At 40.7% G+C, this 15504-nt stretch overlaps 1 protein-coding gene across 4 annotated transcripts in view; it reads left to right on the forward strand.

The window, feature by feature from the left end:
* KLF12 (Kruppel like factor 12) overlaps positions 1–15504 on the forward strand; it is a 435792-nt gene that overhangs the window by 201412 nt on the left and 218876 nt on the right. The gene's annotated exons all lie outside the window — the stretch shown is intronic.

Below are 15504 nucleotides of genomic sequence, written 5' to 3' on the forward strand. Positions count from 1 at the left end.
TGCCCCACCTTCTTCTCTACGTGAGCGCGGCAGTCATTTCCAGAGCATCCTGACATTTGCTGACTTTCACTTGCCTGTGCCGTTTCTCTTGACCCACGATCATCTGCGGCTGGTGGATTCTCGCCCATTTGTAGCCTCAGCCATGTCTAACTTGGAAAAGACAACTTCCTGAAACTAGGAAGGCACAGTGACCTTATAAGAACCATATGGTTTTATTTAAGTTAGTGAAGGTTTTTGAAAAGTTAATAAAAATCCAAAGCAAAGAGGAATTATTAAAAAAAAATAAGATAGGAATATAACCTCCATGCCAAAATGGCTTCTTTCTTAGGAAGTTACAGGGTACAGGTATGGGAATGTTCCTCTTTGCCGGGTTGGTTTCACTTTTGACATTTGTATTTACCCTTTTGTGTACCACGAGGACTAGACGACAGTTGACGAAATTCGGGTCGGTGAGTTTGAAGTGCGAGTAAAGCAAAAGAAGGCTTAGCTAACAAGACATAGCAAAATTGACACATGAACATTGAAATATGAAGACTTAAGATTGGGTTGAAAATTGAAAATACGAAGACTTAAGAGCATAGCTGGATTTCTTTTTTAAAAGGACATGGGTGATTTTGTAATTGTTAACATCTGTAGCTTTCGTAGTTGAAATTGTAATAAGGCCGTGTGACTGCGTGCGGCCTTGGCTGACCACGTTTTGTATTTATGTGCGAAAGCACTGCTCGTGTGCCCGGGGGCCCACTGCCTCCCTGTGTTACTAACACTCCACCATTGAGGCACTCCAGGTGACCGGAACTAGGATGGATTAAGTAAATATTTCATCTTAATCTTATTAACTTATCTCTCAACCACAAACAGCACAGCACTGGCCGTGTTTTATAAGTGAGCAACCAGAAGACATTTTAAATGTCGATTAAATTTCACTTGTAAAAATCTGTGTGCGTGAGTTGGTGTGGGACCCCAATCGAGGGGCTCAAGGGGTTGGGATGCTGCTGGATTAGAGGGACTTCATTGTGAGGAACCGAGGGCATGAATCCTGCTGGTAGCATGTAGAGGGTTTCTGCGGTAACTTCCCCAGGCCCGAGCAATCCGGGGCAGGGCGAATGGTGTCACAGTATAAAGTTCTTTTATTCACATGCAGCCTGTGTCTGAAATGGTTCGTAGTCAGTGTCGATTGTTGTCGCTCCGCAGTGAACTCTGTGGAGTATGTCAGCCGCTGACACGCCTTCCCCGCTCTGGGCGGGACATGTCCGCAGACCCACTTAGGGTCAACCTGACACTCAGGCTGCGGAGCATCACCATAGAAGCAGCCGGTTGGCGGCGAATGATACCATTTGTTCCTTGTAGACAGTGCTGCAGGAAGACGTCTTGTCTCCGCCTGGATTTTCTAGCCTGACTCAATAAAGTTAAACTCTACAGTCTTCCAGACCAAGTAGTTTTTACCTTTGCTGTTGGACCTAACATGGGAAGGATTTGTTTGATTTCTTGAGAATTTCCGTTTTCCTATTCCAAGTGCATGAGCATCAGTTTCTGCAGGTAAATTTCTACACACCCCGTGTTTAAGTTGAACACACCACACAGACCACAGTGTCCCATTCACAGAGGATAATAGCCTTTTTCCACTGCTGATGGAAAAACGATAAAGTGGTATATCCCACATGGTTGCTTTTATGTCACGAGATGTTCTTCAACTCAAGTAGCAGTAAATCTACTCGAGTCGCGCGTGTTGGAGGAAAGCAGGGAAGCACAGAAGCCAGAAGGTCCTACTTTTTCTGCTGCTCAGAGCAACGAGGGTCATCATTGCCGCCAGCTCTGGGAACCTTTGGTGATGTCAGGATACTTCCCCTTTACTGTCCGTTTTCAGTTGTAAGGTAAGGTTTGCATGAAAGATTTAGATGCACAAAAAACAAAAGCCAGGATTCCTAGGGGTTTTCCATTGTGAATACGAACCTCATGCTACTTGCTTTATAGAAAGTATTTACTGCCCTCAAATAAGGACAGGAAAAATGGTAGGTTTGTAGGTTTTACTTAACTCTTAGTCATTAAAATCAGTTTTCCTCCTTGTGAATGGAGCTGCTGTTAATATTTTAACCCGCATTTAGATTGTGTATGTTGAAGGGAAGTAGAAACTTGATTTTATTCTTTTCCTTACCTTTGTATGAACTTCTTAAATATATGGCAGACATAATTTTGTTCTCTTTTACAGTAAAGCTTTAAGAGAAGCAGCCCAGTGTTTAATGGAATGTATTATGACCTCATTATTTATGGAATATAGTAATTTGTGTTTAATCATTTATAATATTTCAGTCCAATTTTTCTTTAAAATTAGGGATTAAAATCTAGACTTTTAGTGAACTTCACTTTTGTTCATTTTATTAGAGTTTTTAATAATTTTTTTAAATATTTTATTTATTTATTTGATAGAAAGAGATCACAAGTAGGCAGAGAGACAGGCAGAGAGAGAGGGAAGAAGCAGGGTCCCTGCCGAGCAGAGAGCCTGATGCGGGGCTCGATCCCAGGACCCTGAGATCATAACCTGAGCCGAAGGCAGAGGCTTTAACCCACTGAGCCACCCAGGCGCCCTTTATTAGAGTTTTTAATTGGGGTATAATGGGGTTGGGTGATACATAGTATCATTTCAGAATCAGAACTATTTTAGATAAGGAATAACAGAATTCTAAAGATTTCCTTATTTCAGTCTTCTAGGACTCTCCTCAGTTCCTGTTAGAAGCTGGTTGAAGTTTGACTATTTTTATAAGAAACTGTGAACATTGCTGAACTTGATCAAATATGTGATTATGGGCTTTTGAAAAAGATGTGATATTAGTAACAATAAACACAAAGTCATAGAAATGAATCAGTGCATCACAGCAATGAATGAGAAAGCCTCAGCTTGATGTCAAGGATTAGATTCTGAAATCACTCTGAAGACTTAATTTCACGAGTGTGATTTTAAGATATAGACATTAAACATTCAGTCTTTAGGGGAAGAAAAGTTTCAAGTGCTTTTCAGGCTCCGGTGGCATTGTAAAGATGCACTGCATAATATAGCCCCCCTGTTTCAGTGCGCCACGCACACATATGTCCATTCTCCTCTGCTGGTTATAAATAGTCCCTGTCAGCTGGTCTGTACATATCTCCCCACCCTTCCAAGGAATTCCAGACCTGATGACCACATTTCAGAGCTGGAAGAAAGACTGTGGAATGGGTTTAGATTAGCTACTCTGCTTTCTGTCTTCTCTGAAAAGTTCTGGTTGCCTGGCCTCATTCTCTTAATAGTTTAATGGTGTGTGAAGGGGATAGTCACAGCTCTTCAATCAGATTGTAAGCTCTTGGAGGGCAAGAACTGTTCCTTGTATTTTTCTTGCAGGTCCCAGTCCCCGGCAAGTGGTCAGGAAATACATGCTTTACTTGTCTGGGTATTATAACTGGCATGGTGAAAAAATACGGAACCAGTGCGTCATTCCTCATTATAAACCTGCTCTGTAGACTTCATAGGGTGGTTGTGAACAAAACAATAAAACTTGGAAATGCTGGAAACACACATTCTCATTGATGGTATAGTGTTCAGCTTGTAGCCCTGTGAACGGAATAGGTACAGTAACATATCCACACCGACTCTGTGCCCCTCCCCGCCTTCTGTTTGGAATTCTGTCACTCCCGCATCCTTAGTTTTATGATATCTAAGTAGATTATTATTGTAGTCTCTTGAAACGGGACTTTGGTTTTCTTCGGGCTTGTCGGTAATACAGCACATGCTGCTAAGCAGTCCATGGGAAGGGCACGTCCTCTTGTGATACACTTCAGGGGCACAGCAAGGAGTGCTTGAATGACTTTGACTGTGACCTTTGGTGCTTGTGTCCTGCTGTTACAAGAGCTTCCCAAATGCTGTCGGCCTTTGGATGTTCTAACATGTTATTAAGCAAAGGACGAAAGCAGGAAGAAGAGGACTGGAACGATTCTACCCAGAGATAAGGCAGGAGCAGAGAAAGGGTACTGCCTCAAAGATATAAAATATGATTTTTGTTCCTGGCCTTGGAGCTCCCTGGCTTGAATGGCCTTGGGAAGTGACTGCATAACTCCAGGCCTCTATGTCCTCGTCTGTACAGTGGGGGTGTTAAAGGCTGGCCCAGGTTCCAGCCAACATTCTTCAAGTCTGGTAATGGGCCAGGAGTGAGAAAAAGCATTTCTCCTTGGGACTTTAACAATCCTACCATGAGGAAGCTACCTGTGTGTGCAGGTAGAAATGCCTAGACTTGAAAGGGGGGCAAACCCAAGTTCAGATGTTCCCTGTGCCATGGGCCAGCTGTGTGGGACCCATTGGTCTCTGTCCACCTATTTCTCCTCTTTTGGGAAGTGAAGTGAACCGTCCAGCCTCCGAAGAGCCTGCCTCCCTGCTTGAAGAAGAGCAGGAATAAAAAGGATCCCATTGCTTCCGTTTCTATGGATGCAATTCTCATATCATATTTAGTAGAGATTAAACAACTGGACTAATTTAGAATTCTATTTTCTTTTTAAAGATTTATTTATTTATTTGACAGAGAGAGATTACAAGTAGAGAGGCAGGCAGAGAGAGAGAGAGGAGGAAGCAGGCTCCCTGCTGAGCAGAGAGCCCGATGCGGAACTCGATCCCAGGACCCTGAGATCATGACCTGAGCCGAAGGCAGCGGCTTAACCCACTGAGCCACCCAGGCGCCCTAGAATTCTATTTTTTTTTTAATTTTTTTTTAAAAAGATTTTATTTATTTATTTGACAGATAGATCACAAGTAGGCAGAGAGAGGAAGGGAAGCAGGCTTTCTGAGAGCCCGATGTGGGGCCTGATCCCAGGACCCTGGGAATATGACCTGAGCCGAAGGCAGAAGCTTTAACCCACTGAGCCACTCAGGCACCCCATAATTTAGAATTTTAAAAGAAGAGTTAAATCAGATCTCTAAGTCTAACCCTTATTTATTTATTTTTTTGAATTTTTATTTAAGCATATCTGGAGAAATATTTCAAATTCTGGTTAGATTTTATCACATAAGAAATGGGATAATGAAGCCAGAAATCAGTGATTCCATGAACACGAAAGTGACACCATATTTTGGTGTGACAGTGGCATTTGGCCACAATTTTTTAGCAAAGGGGTTCTGAGTGTGTATACGTCAGAGAATACTTCTTGATGTGTTTACCGGGGAGACGATGAGGTGTGTGGGATTTGCGGCAGAGTGAAGTGGGGGGACAGAATGCGCGGGGAGGAAGATGACGGACAGCGGGCCAGGATTCCGTCATTGTTGAAGCCATGTGACCGGTACCCCGGGGGCTCGTGTAACCGTTCTACCTGATTTTGTGTATCTTTGAGATCGTTGGAAGTAAAATGTTTAAAAAGGAAAAGAAGCTCTCTAAATAAAAATAGAAAAGTTCATCAGTGCACGGGCATCAGACGGAGTCCTCAGGGAAACTCGCCTCACCCGGCCACCCTCAGTGTCCGCTCCGTCTGTGGGGAAGGAGTGCCAGCAGTGCTCAGGCCTGGGGTTCTCCTCTCCCTTCCGCTGTAGGGCACGTGCGTTTCTGACCTGTGGGCCTGGAGGTGGAGAGTGGTAGCAAGAGTGGAGCAGAGAGAGAGGGAGAAACGTGTTGGGTTTTTTGCCAATTTTAAGGGCTCCAAACAGTCTGTGATTGGGTTGTAGAAGACCTTCGTGCGTTCCACCGGGGGCAAAGCCCAATGTGTCTTTACCGCAGCTGTGGGACCCCGAAGGGTGCAGGTGTGGCAGCAGATGGGTTTAATCGTATCCTCATGGCTTACGAGTAGGAAATGTCAGGCCAGAGATCCCTATGAGCACCCTAATTTTAGAGATAGGACAGCAGAGGGGCGCCTAGGTGGCTCAGTTGGTTAAGCATCTGCCTTTGGCTTGGTCATGATCCCAGGGGCCTGGAATTGAGGCCCACATCGGGCTCTGTGCTCAGTGGAGAGCCTGCTCTTCCCTCTCCCTCTGCTGCTCCCCCTTGCTTGTGTTCTCTCTCTCTCTCTCTCAAATAAATAAATAAATCTTTAAGAAAACTAGAGTGAGAGGACAGAAGGGAGTAATGACCCTTTTTCTAGATGCAGCTTGCAGTAACTTTTGCAAAGCATTCTGCAGGACATTCATAACAAGGTGGTGAAGGCATTTCTGTATCACAAAAGACAGACTAGCAGCGTTAAGGTAGTATATTGTACCTTCCTGTAGAGTAGAGTTTTGCTTTATGCTTCTCACTATTCCTCATCATCTCAGCACAAGGAGCTTACAGCTAGGCAGGGCTTGATGAATAGTAATTCAGATGCTATTTATTGTAAGTGAGAGCCAGGGCCAGACTGTAGAATATTGAGGATTTTGAGACAGGTGCTGTTTTGGAAAAGACCCCAATCTTTAGGCTTAATAAAGAAATGGAGACAGGTGCAAGTCTTGTAGCTGAACCGAGACATGTGCTATGGAATGTTTAAGACAGGCAGTTGTATCAAAATTTAGTAGCTTTAGAGAAAAACAACAACAACAACAAACCTTTTTCTTTTTCTCAGAAAACTGTTATGTTTAATCTCACATAAAAGGTTTAATATATATCTGTGTATAAAAGCTTAGCAAGACACTGTTACTGTAATGACTTCATCAGAAGAAAAGAAAAGGCATTGTAAAAATGCCACTTGCATTACCCTTTAACAGAGGCTCATTATTACCTCCCCTACTGCAGAACAGGAGCCGGCGTAGCTAGTAAATTGGTAGAATTATCTTAGACATATGAATTTGCTTATCATTTAATATTCTCCCATGACCCACGGCTTGAGATCTTTTGATCTGTAGTGAAATCTTTGCATATCACTACGTGGCTTCAAAGAAAAACATATGCCGAAGTTGTGTTATTCCTAATCTGAGAAGACCATTTTTTAAAAAAAAAAAAGGGCAGGAAAAAGTATCTGTACTTGCAAAACTCATTTTAAGGAAGAGCTATCCTCCACTAAAGAAGCAGAGTTGGACTGATTTTAATAATGTCAGAATGGCCAATAAATGTATTAATAGAAAGAATTGAAAATCAATGAGCTGTGATAGTAATTACAGATAGTACCCAAGGGAAATATAGCAGGCAGGCAAATCCTTTCCCTTGGGGGCTGCCCTGGGCAAAGCTATGAAGTTGATAATTCTGCCCTCCCTCTTTCCCATTAGCAATGTACTTTCTCCTTCAACTTAATTCTTGTCCATTCACAGCCCAGACGTTCCCAGCCCTCCGTGCATGCGGTGATGGCTCAAGGTACCCACGGACCCACAGACCCACTGATGACCAGTTCTAACTGGAGTCTCTTTAATTGAGGAAAATGTAAAGTGCTATTCTTTCTGGGAGTCATTTGCATTTTTATAGGGTCAGTGCTTTCTAAAAAAGAACACTTCTTAAAGAGTAATTTGGAAATTTGGAGTTAGGGAAAATTAACCTCTCTGCAATATTTCAGTTTATGCATGATTGTGTTTTCCTCCATGTACTGGTCTTCATGGTAGAATTACAAAAACAAAATCTGGACCATGAGGCAAGAGTTGCTCTTTATCTAGATATGTTTTCATGTGCTAATATTTACATGCTGATTCACAGTTTATAACTGTGATTATAGCTTATTTAACCCTTGGAGGACTTTTGCTTTGGACCACGTGGGATTAGTTACCATGGGAACTGACCTCTTACCGTAGACAATTAGAAAGCCAGATAAAATATATGAAATGCTTTTACATATTGAGCAACAGACAGTTAAGGACTATGATCCTTGGGAGTAAGGCAGAAAAGGAGGTGAACCTTACTGGTGTCAGCCTTCTGCCTAAGAGCAAAGCAGAGAGAAGAACCCAGATAGGGCCTAACAGTCACTGAGTTAGGTAGCAGGGATTGGAATTTGGGAAAGATCAAGGCAACTGGCTTTTAAGGGGAACAATAACAGAGAAAGGAGTTGTATGGAAAGAGCTCCAGAGATCCTCAAAGTGACCCCCTAAGAAGGGTTTGGCTAGGTAACCATCTACCTGTGTGTGGAGGAAAATAAGAAAAGAACAAAGAAGGCAACTGGCAAATAGTTCTTTTTCTCTTTCTTTCTTTTTTTTTTTTTTTTTAAAGATTTTCTTTATTTTTTTGACAAAGAGAGAGATCACAAGTAGGCAGAGCAGCAAGGGGCGGGGCGGGGGGTGGCGCAGAAGCAGGCTCCCTGTTGAGCAGAGAGCCCGAGGTGGGGCTAGATCCCAGGACCCTGCCTGAGATCATGACCTTAGTGGAAGGCAGAGGCTTAACCCACTGAGCCACCCAGGCCCCCCCTTCTTAAAAAAGAATTTATTTATTTATTTATTTATTTGAGAGAGGGAGAGCGACAGTGTCTGCCTAAGTGTGGGGGAGGAGCAGAGGGAGAGGGACAAGCAGACTCCTCACTGAGCACAGAGCTTGACTCTGGGCTCAAACCTAGGACCCTGAGATCATGACCTGTGCTGAAGTCAGTTGCTTAACTGACTAATCCACCCAGGTGCCCCTCTGGAGCAATTCTTAGAGCTCACATACAGTTTCCACTGACCAGAATGGAGAGACACCTTTGTACATGAGATAGAGGTCTCAGAAGGGCCACAGGTTAGTAATGGGACTGAATTCATCCCACAGTTGTCTCGGCTGGGTTTTGCCCTGATGTAGGTGAAAAGCAAACCCTGAAAATGTCAAACTAACCTGGAAGTTATTTAATTATACCAGAGCAAAATCCAGCACTCTGGAAGAAGACATAACAAGATCTAGCCCTCAGTGATGTAAAGGTTCCACCATCTGGAAATTGATCATAACTGAATCAATTGATCAGATAGCAAACAAGATGAAAAGAACCTCTGTGACCTGTGCAGGAATCTCAAGTAGTGTAACATATGTACAATTGCACTGTCAAGAGAGGCAGGGTCAGAAAAATCATTTGAAGAAATAATGGCTGGACATTATCTGAATATGAGGAGAACCCACATGTCCAAGAAAATCAGTTAGCCCCAAGCTGAAGAAACCACACCAAAACATAAGATAATCAAGTTGCTGGAAATAGGTAATAAAGAATAGTCTGGAAGCAGCCAGCAGAGAAGAGGGGACTATATCTGATATGTAAAGAGACGATCAGACTTCTCACCACATAAGACAGAAGAAAGAACTTCCTTAGGTGAAAGGAAAAGGACACTAGATAGAAATTCTGGATCTACACAAGGAGACGGAGAGTACTCAAAATGCTAAGTGTCTAGGCAAGTATAAAAGATGTAAAAAAAAAAATCTTTTTAAAAGAAAATGGTGCAAAGCAAACATAATAACACATTGTGGAGTTTATGACCTATTGGATGAAAATCAACAACAGCAGTAGCACAGAGATGGGGTGTGGAAGGAAGTACACCATTTGGGATGGTATTATTTGAAGGTAGACGAAGAACCACACAGGCGTGCACACACAAAACACACGCACACACACCTACACAGTAAAAAAGCCAATAAAGTTAATAAACCAAGGGTGGAAATCAACTGGAAGCATTTTAAGAAATACTCCATTTTCTCACAATGAAGGCAGAAAAGAGGAAAGATGAACAAAGAACAGGTAGAAGAGAGAGAAAACAAAGCGTGAGTTGGTGCATTTAAACACTGTATGTTAAGAATTGTGTTGGAACGGGAAGAGTTTAAGCACTCCATTTAAAAGATAGATTTTCAGCTTGGGAATAAAAGCAAGACCTAAGTACATCCCACCTGTAAGATGTTCTCCTTAAATATAAAGATGCAGGTACCTAATAAGTGACAGGGTACAATCAAGAATAGTCAACATCATGAAGCAGAAACAAGAATGGTGGTTGTCAGGGGTTTGATGGACCGGGATGTGGGCAGTTTGAGGGTGTAGAATTTCAGGTTTGCAAGATGAGAAAAGAGCTGTTCGAGAGTAATGTGAATGTGGTTAACACTACTGATCTGCACATTTAAAGATGGATGTGGGTAAATATATTTTGTGTTCATGACCTCAATTAAAAATAAAAATAAGTGTTTAAACCCTGAGAGCTGATGATTCATAAGTGTACTGGAGAGCTGGTGTAGATTACTGTACCAGTAATCTACAGTAGTGGCTGAAGGAGAACTTCAGCAGAAATAATTTCTGATGGCCTCACATGGGATGTGACTTTTTTAGAAGGCCTGCTTGTTATAGCAGCAGTCATGTGTGAGTAAATAGCCCTGCCTTTACTTACAATAGACACCTCTTAAATAAAGGTTGGCTTTAACAATGCCCTTCTCCTGACTTTGGAGGAAAAAGTTTTGTGTGAAACGTGGGGTCACTTGGGTGTAAGTCTTCCCTGTCTTGTTGATTGTGGACAAGGCTTATCCTGCTCCAGATCAGACACTGGAATTCTTATGTCCAATAACATTTTTATTAATAAATAATTTAAGTATATATAAAAACCTTTCAAGAAGAAATTAAAGACATGATCACATTACCTTGCAATACAAGCTGTTAATAGTTTAGGATATTTTCTTCCAGGGACATAATAAGTCTATACTAAACATTCTTCTTCTTTTTTTTTTTTTTTTTAAGATTTTATTTATTTATTTGACAGAGAAAGATCACAAGTAGGCAGAGAGAGAGGAAGGGAAGCAGGCTCCCTGCCGAGCAGAGAGGCCAATGCGGGGCTCGATCATGACCTGAGCCGAAGGCAGAGGCTTTAACCCACTGAGCCACCCAGGCATCCCTATACTAAACATTCTTTTAAACAAACAGAAAGTAAAAGGATAGAGAAGGATATGTATACCCTAAATCACAACACCGAAAACAAAGCTGTGATCCCTGTATTAATATGAGATGAAATAGACTTCATAGAAAGGAATATAGCCAGAGATAAAGTGGAACATTTCATAATGATAAGATCATTTATTTATAGGACATAACAGTCCTACATGCTTTTGTATGTCTTGAGTATGTAATGTCATCCCCATTACTAAAGAAAATTGCAGAGCTCTTGTATGTCAAGGTCACATCCCCAGTAAGTAACAGGGATGGGACTGGAGTCCTGTCTTGTGAATCAGAATCTTTGCACTATTGTAAGCTTTCTTTGTTGTTCAGCTTTGATAGCTGTTGTAACTACAGTATTGCAAACAATCTGATATAAAATAACTCTCACTATAATATTCGTGTTTAAGAAGGATTTAAGCAGATCTTATGGAAGGTGATAGTTGAACATGCCAATAAATGCAAATTTACCTAGAGAGGCTCATGGCCACTCCAGTAGTCTGCAGTAAATAGGATTTCTTGGGTCTCTCTTTTATCTTAATTGTGTAGGATTCAAAAACAGTTTTTTACTATGTGCCATGTTTATTTTAATATAAAATAATGTTTGCAAGTATTTAATAATGGTAGAAATTACAAAAGTATTCCATGACTATCACATGGACACAATTGTATTTTGCTGTGTGTCACTTTTGGAAATCTAAAGGAGCAGAGCAAAGCTGACACCACATATCAGGTTCAGTTTTCTAGAAAACTTCTTGGTCTCTGTCATAGGATCTTGAAAGCCCAGAGTTTTATAAATATGTAACAACATAAAGACGCCCACTGTGCTTTTTCTTTTTTTGCTTTACAAATTACGTCAGCATCATCACTGAGGACAATGCGTACGTACATTGCTACCAAGGCACATTCCAGCTGGTGGAAAGTTTGATCAACTTAATATCTTGCTGACTGGTCTTGTCTGTGGCCTGTGGAAAGATGAGTCTGTCTCGATCCACTGGTTAGTCCTTTTTCTTGTCTGAAGGGAATACTGTCAGATTTTCTTAGTAAAAGAGTATCTACTTCTTGTCAGTCGTAAATGAACTCTGATGTTCACATGACTTAGGGTTCCCATGATCCGTTCTCTTCCCACCTCTCCATCTTCAGTTTCATTGCTGTGCTCTTGTCATAACTAATTATACCTTTTTCAATGAAGCCATGAAGATGATGATTGAAAGTATTCACTCTTAAAGCCTGAGAAGACTTCAAAATTAAGAAAAAGAATGTACTTTTCTTAGGTTTTTTTTTTTTTAACCTCAATGTATACTATTTTTGTTTTCAGTATGAAAGAAATGAACACAGTTGTAGTTTGTAAACCTCTAACCTCCTTTGTCTAAGTCAGCTCTAACCAAGAAGTAGAATAAGTCTCCTGAGTTGCTTCAAGTATTGTTCTGAATTTCATATGAAGAGGAATATTCAAACCATTTAAAAATGGATCTTCATGTTGCATCACCACTTCCTCATATCAGGGAGATCATATGATAGTTGTCTTTCTCCGCTTGACTTATTTCGCTAAGCATAATATGCTCTAGTTCCATCCTTGTTGTCGCAAATGGCAAGATTTCATTTCCGTTGATGGCTGCATAAAAATATGTTTATAAAAAATTTAAAACTAAAAAAAAAAGAATACAAATTACTAAAATATAAAAAAAAATGGATCATCAATATATTGTTGTGTGTTTACTAAGAAAACAGAGGCAAAAAATTCGAAGTGAAGTATTTGCTATGAACAGTGTAGTGGCTTCTGGCACATTTTAGGGACCAGACAGTTTAGACATTGATTTTAGGCCCATACACATGATCTTCTCATGTAAGGATATGTTTCTCCCCACTCCCCCAGCAAATACTGTACTTAATGAAAACTTACTTAAAAAAATTTTTTCTAAGTTTAAAAAAAAGTAAGTTCAACCCCCAATGTGGGGCTCAAACTCTCTACTCGGAGATCAAGAGTCCCAAACTCTACCTACTGAGCTAGCCAGGCACCCCAGTAAAAACTTAGATTTTTAGAAATTTCAGTGTTTTACCCTCAAACACTTTGTGTGAGAAAATTATTTTCATATACATCATCTTTATTACTGTGATAAATTAAATATCAATAATAGGTCAAAGCCCTTAATGTCTATTCTTTTATTGAGTCATAAATTAGATATCAAGACCATTCTCTCATTCTGTTCTCATTGCATGGCTGTATTCGGCCATTTGCTCTTATCTCTCTCCCACCAAAGTTTATCGCCACAGTGGCTCCCCGTTTCCACACTGACATTCCGCAAATACGTATAAGTGGCGATGTTGCCTTCATTTCTCCTCCTTGGATTATTCTCCTTGGGATAGATTCACATTTCTTTGCAGGTTTTTTGAACTACAGAAATGTTTTTGGGAAGAGGTGAAACCTTTTCCTATGTTTAAATTCAGGTACAGTAAGGGGTATAGAATTCAGCTAGAATAAATGAAATTGTATACATAAAGCTTAACACGGTGCACTATGCATTAGGTAAACAGTAAAATGCAACTGCTCTTGCAGTTGTTACTGTAGTCTGAATTTCTTTTTAATTTAATGATATAAAGTGATATATGTGTATGATATGGTGCATGTAAATTAAAATATATGCCTAGTTATTCAGATAGATCTCAAAAGACCTAATAATCCTCCAAAGCTACATTCCATTATCCACTAAAAAATGGTACTGTCCATGTGTATGCTTACACAGTAAACCTATACTGATAATATGCTATTATGTACTTGTCTTTATCATAATGCACATTTAAAAATAAGTGTCTTTAGTTCTGTATTCTTGGACTTAATTCAGGGGTACTGTATCTCATCATGTATAACTAACTTTGCTTAAACATGAAGAACTAGAAACACTTGTTACTGTAGAAGGCATTTGAAATATTCAGAAACACATATGGCCATGATGGTTAAAGGAGTAATGGTTTAAAAATAACTCTCCATTTCATAAAACGAAACTATTTCTCTAGTGAATATTTTATTTTAAATTTCTATTTCCACAAAGATAGTTGTATTGCCACCATTCAAAATTTCCATTGTTTTGAAAAATGATCCTTACAAAAACAGGAAGAGAACTAGGAGAGGCAAAACTAGTATATGATATATAATGTGACTGATCTCTTAAATTAATATCTTTTGCCTTTTCTACAGGAAAAATGATGCATAATGTTAAGCTATAACATTTGGAAATAGTGGGAGAAAAGCCACCAAATAATTGATATCCCTAGTTTTTGAATTACATAAATTATCATCTTTATGCCCTGAAAAGTGACTTGCTATTTTAAGAGACCTATGGCCTTTGTTAGAGTAAATTGTTTTCAAATGTCGGGAAATTGTACCTACATGATCTGACCTACTTTATGTAGCTGACATGATTCACCAAAGCGTGTTATCAGAGTGTGTGGTACTCTTTTGGGATTCCTTGACTTCTTTGCTTTCTCATCTTGACTTTTTGCTGGCTTCCCATGTTGTGATTCCAGTTCTCCAGAATAGAATCTTTAAAGTTAACAGGAACAGGAATCCCTCCACTCCCTAGACTCGTACGGCGAGGGTGTGGACCCTTTGCCAGTCCATGGCCCCGTGCTCTGGAGTGATGCTGAAGGTAGCCCGGCAGGGCCGCCCGCTCTCGGGGCGAGCGCAGTGGCCGGAGTGTCTGGCTGTTTGGAAGAGGTTGTGACAGACGCTCTAACATCAAATGCTGGGAGACAGGAACAGTGTCTTTTCACTGGAAGAGCCTTGGGATGTGGTTTGGCTTTCTTCCACCTGTATCGTTCCTTGCTGTGTAGGATTTAAGCATGCTTCTCTGACCTACTAGGAGATTTTCTGAGTCGATATTTAAAAATATATATAATATATATATATATATATATATATCTCCACTTCAGCTAGTCAGGGTGTCTTCTGTTGTTTACCACCGCTACTCACTTTCCTGCTTCAGTATGTTGGGGCTTAGCTCAGTGATTCTCGGGTTAAGTGCGTGGACCCTGGATCTGGACGGGCTGTATTCATGCTCTGGCACCAGCATTTGTTTAGGACCCGAGCAAGCTGGTTCTCGCTCAGCCTTGGTTTCTTCATCTGTAAAATGGGGATTATAGTAATCCCTACCTTGTGGAGTTTCTGGGTAATAAAGGAGTTAATATATATAATACTTACTAGCTGCTTGCTGTTGCTTCATCATAAGACCCTCTCCGTGACTGTAGCTGATTTCTGTCGCGGTTATCCTGCGCGTCCCAGGACAACATTGCCTTTGCCATGAAGTACATTCCCATTGATTTCTCTCTTGTCTGCACTTTTGTTGAATCATCCTGTAGTCAGTGCCCACTTAATTTAGCACTTCATTGAGCTCAGATTGCATTATGTGTATTAACTGTTTGATGTCAGGCACATTCATTTGTGAATTCAGTTTCAAAACCATCATTTGGGGTTCAAGTTGTGAGGGATCTAAGTAGGCAGTAGCCTAACATGAAGGAGTCCCCCCAGTTTATTTGGAAGATGATCCTAATCTTAAATACCCCAGTAGGAATAGCTCTACTTGTTAGGGTTGTGTTTAAGGACACTGACACAATGTGTCTGGTCATTTATGTCATCTCCAAAGACGGTCCTGGTAATCCTACAGTGATCATCTCTACGAGTGAGGCCAGATGTAATTAACAGTGGTTAAGGAACTTCTTCCAAGATCAAGCTGCTTCTCAGTGTCAGAATTAGCT

The sequence above is a fragment of the Mustela putorius genome, unplaced genomic scaffold (assembly GCF_011764305.1).
Source record: "Mustela putorius furo isolate JIRA1106 unplaced genomic scaffold, ASM1176430v1.1 tig00000480_pilon_pilon_pilon, whole genome shotgun sequence".
Classification (NCBI taxonomy): domain Eukaryota; kingdom Metazoa; phylum Chordata; class Mammalia; order Carnivora; family Mustelidae; genus Mustela; species Mustela putorius.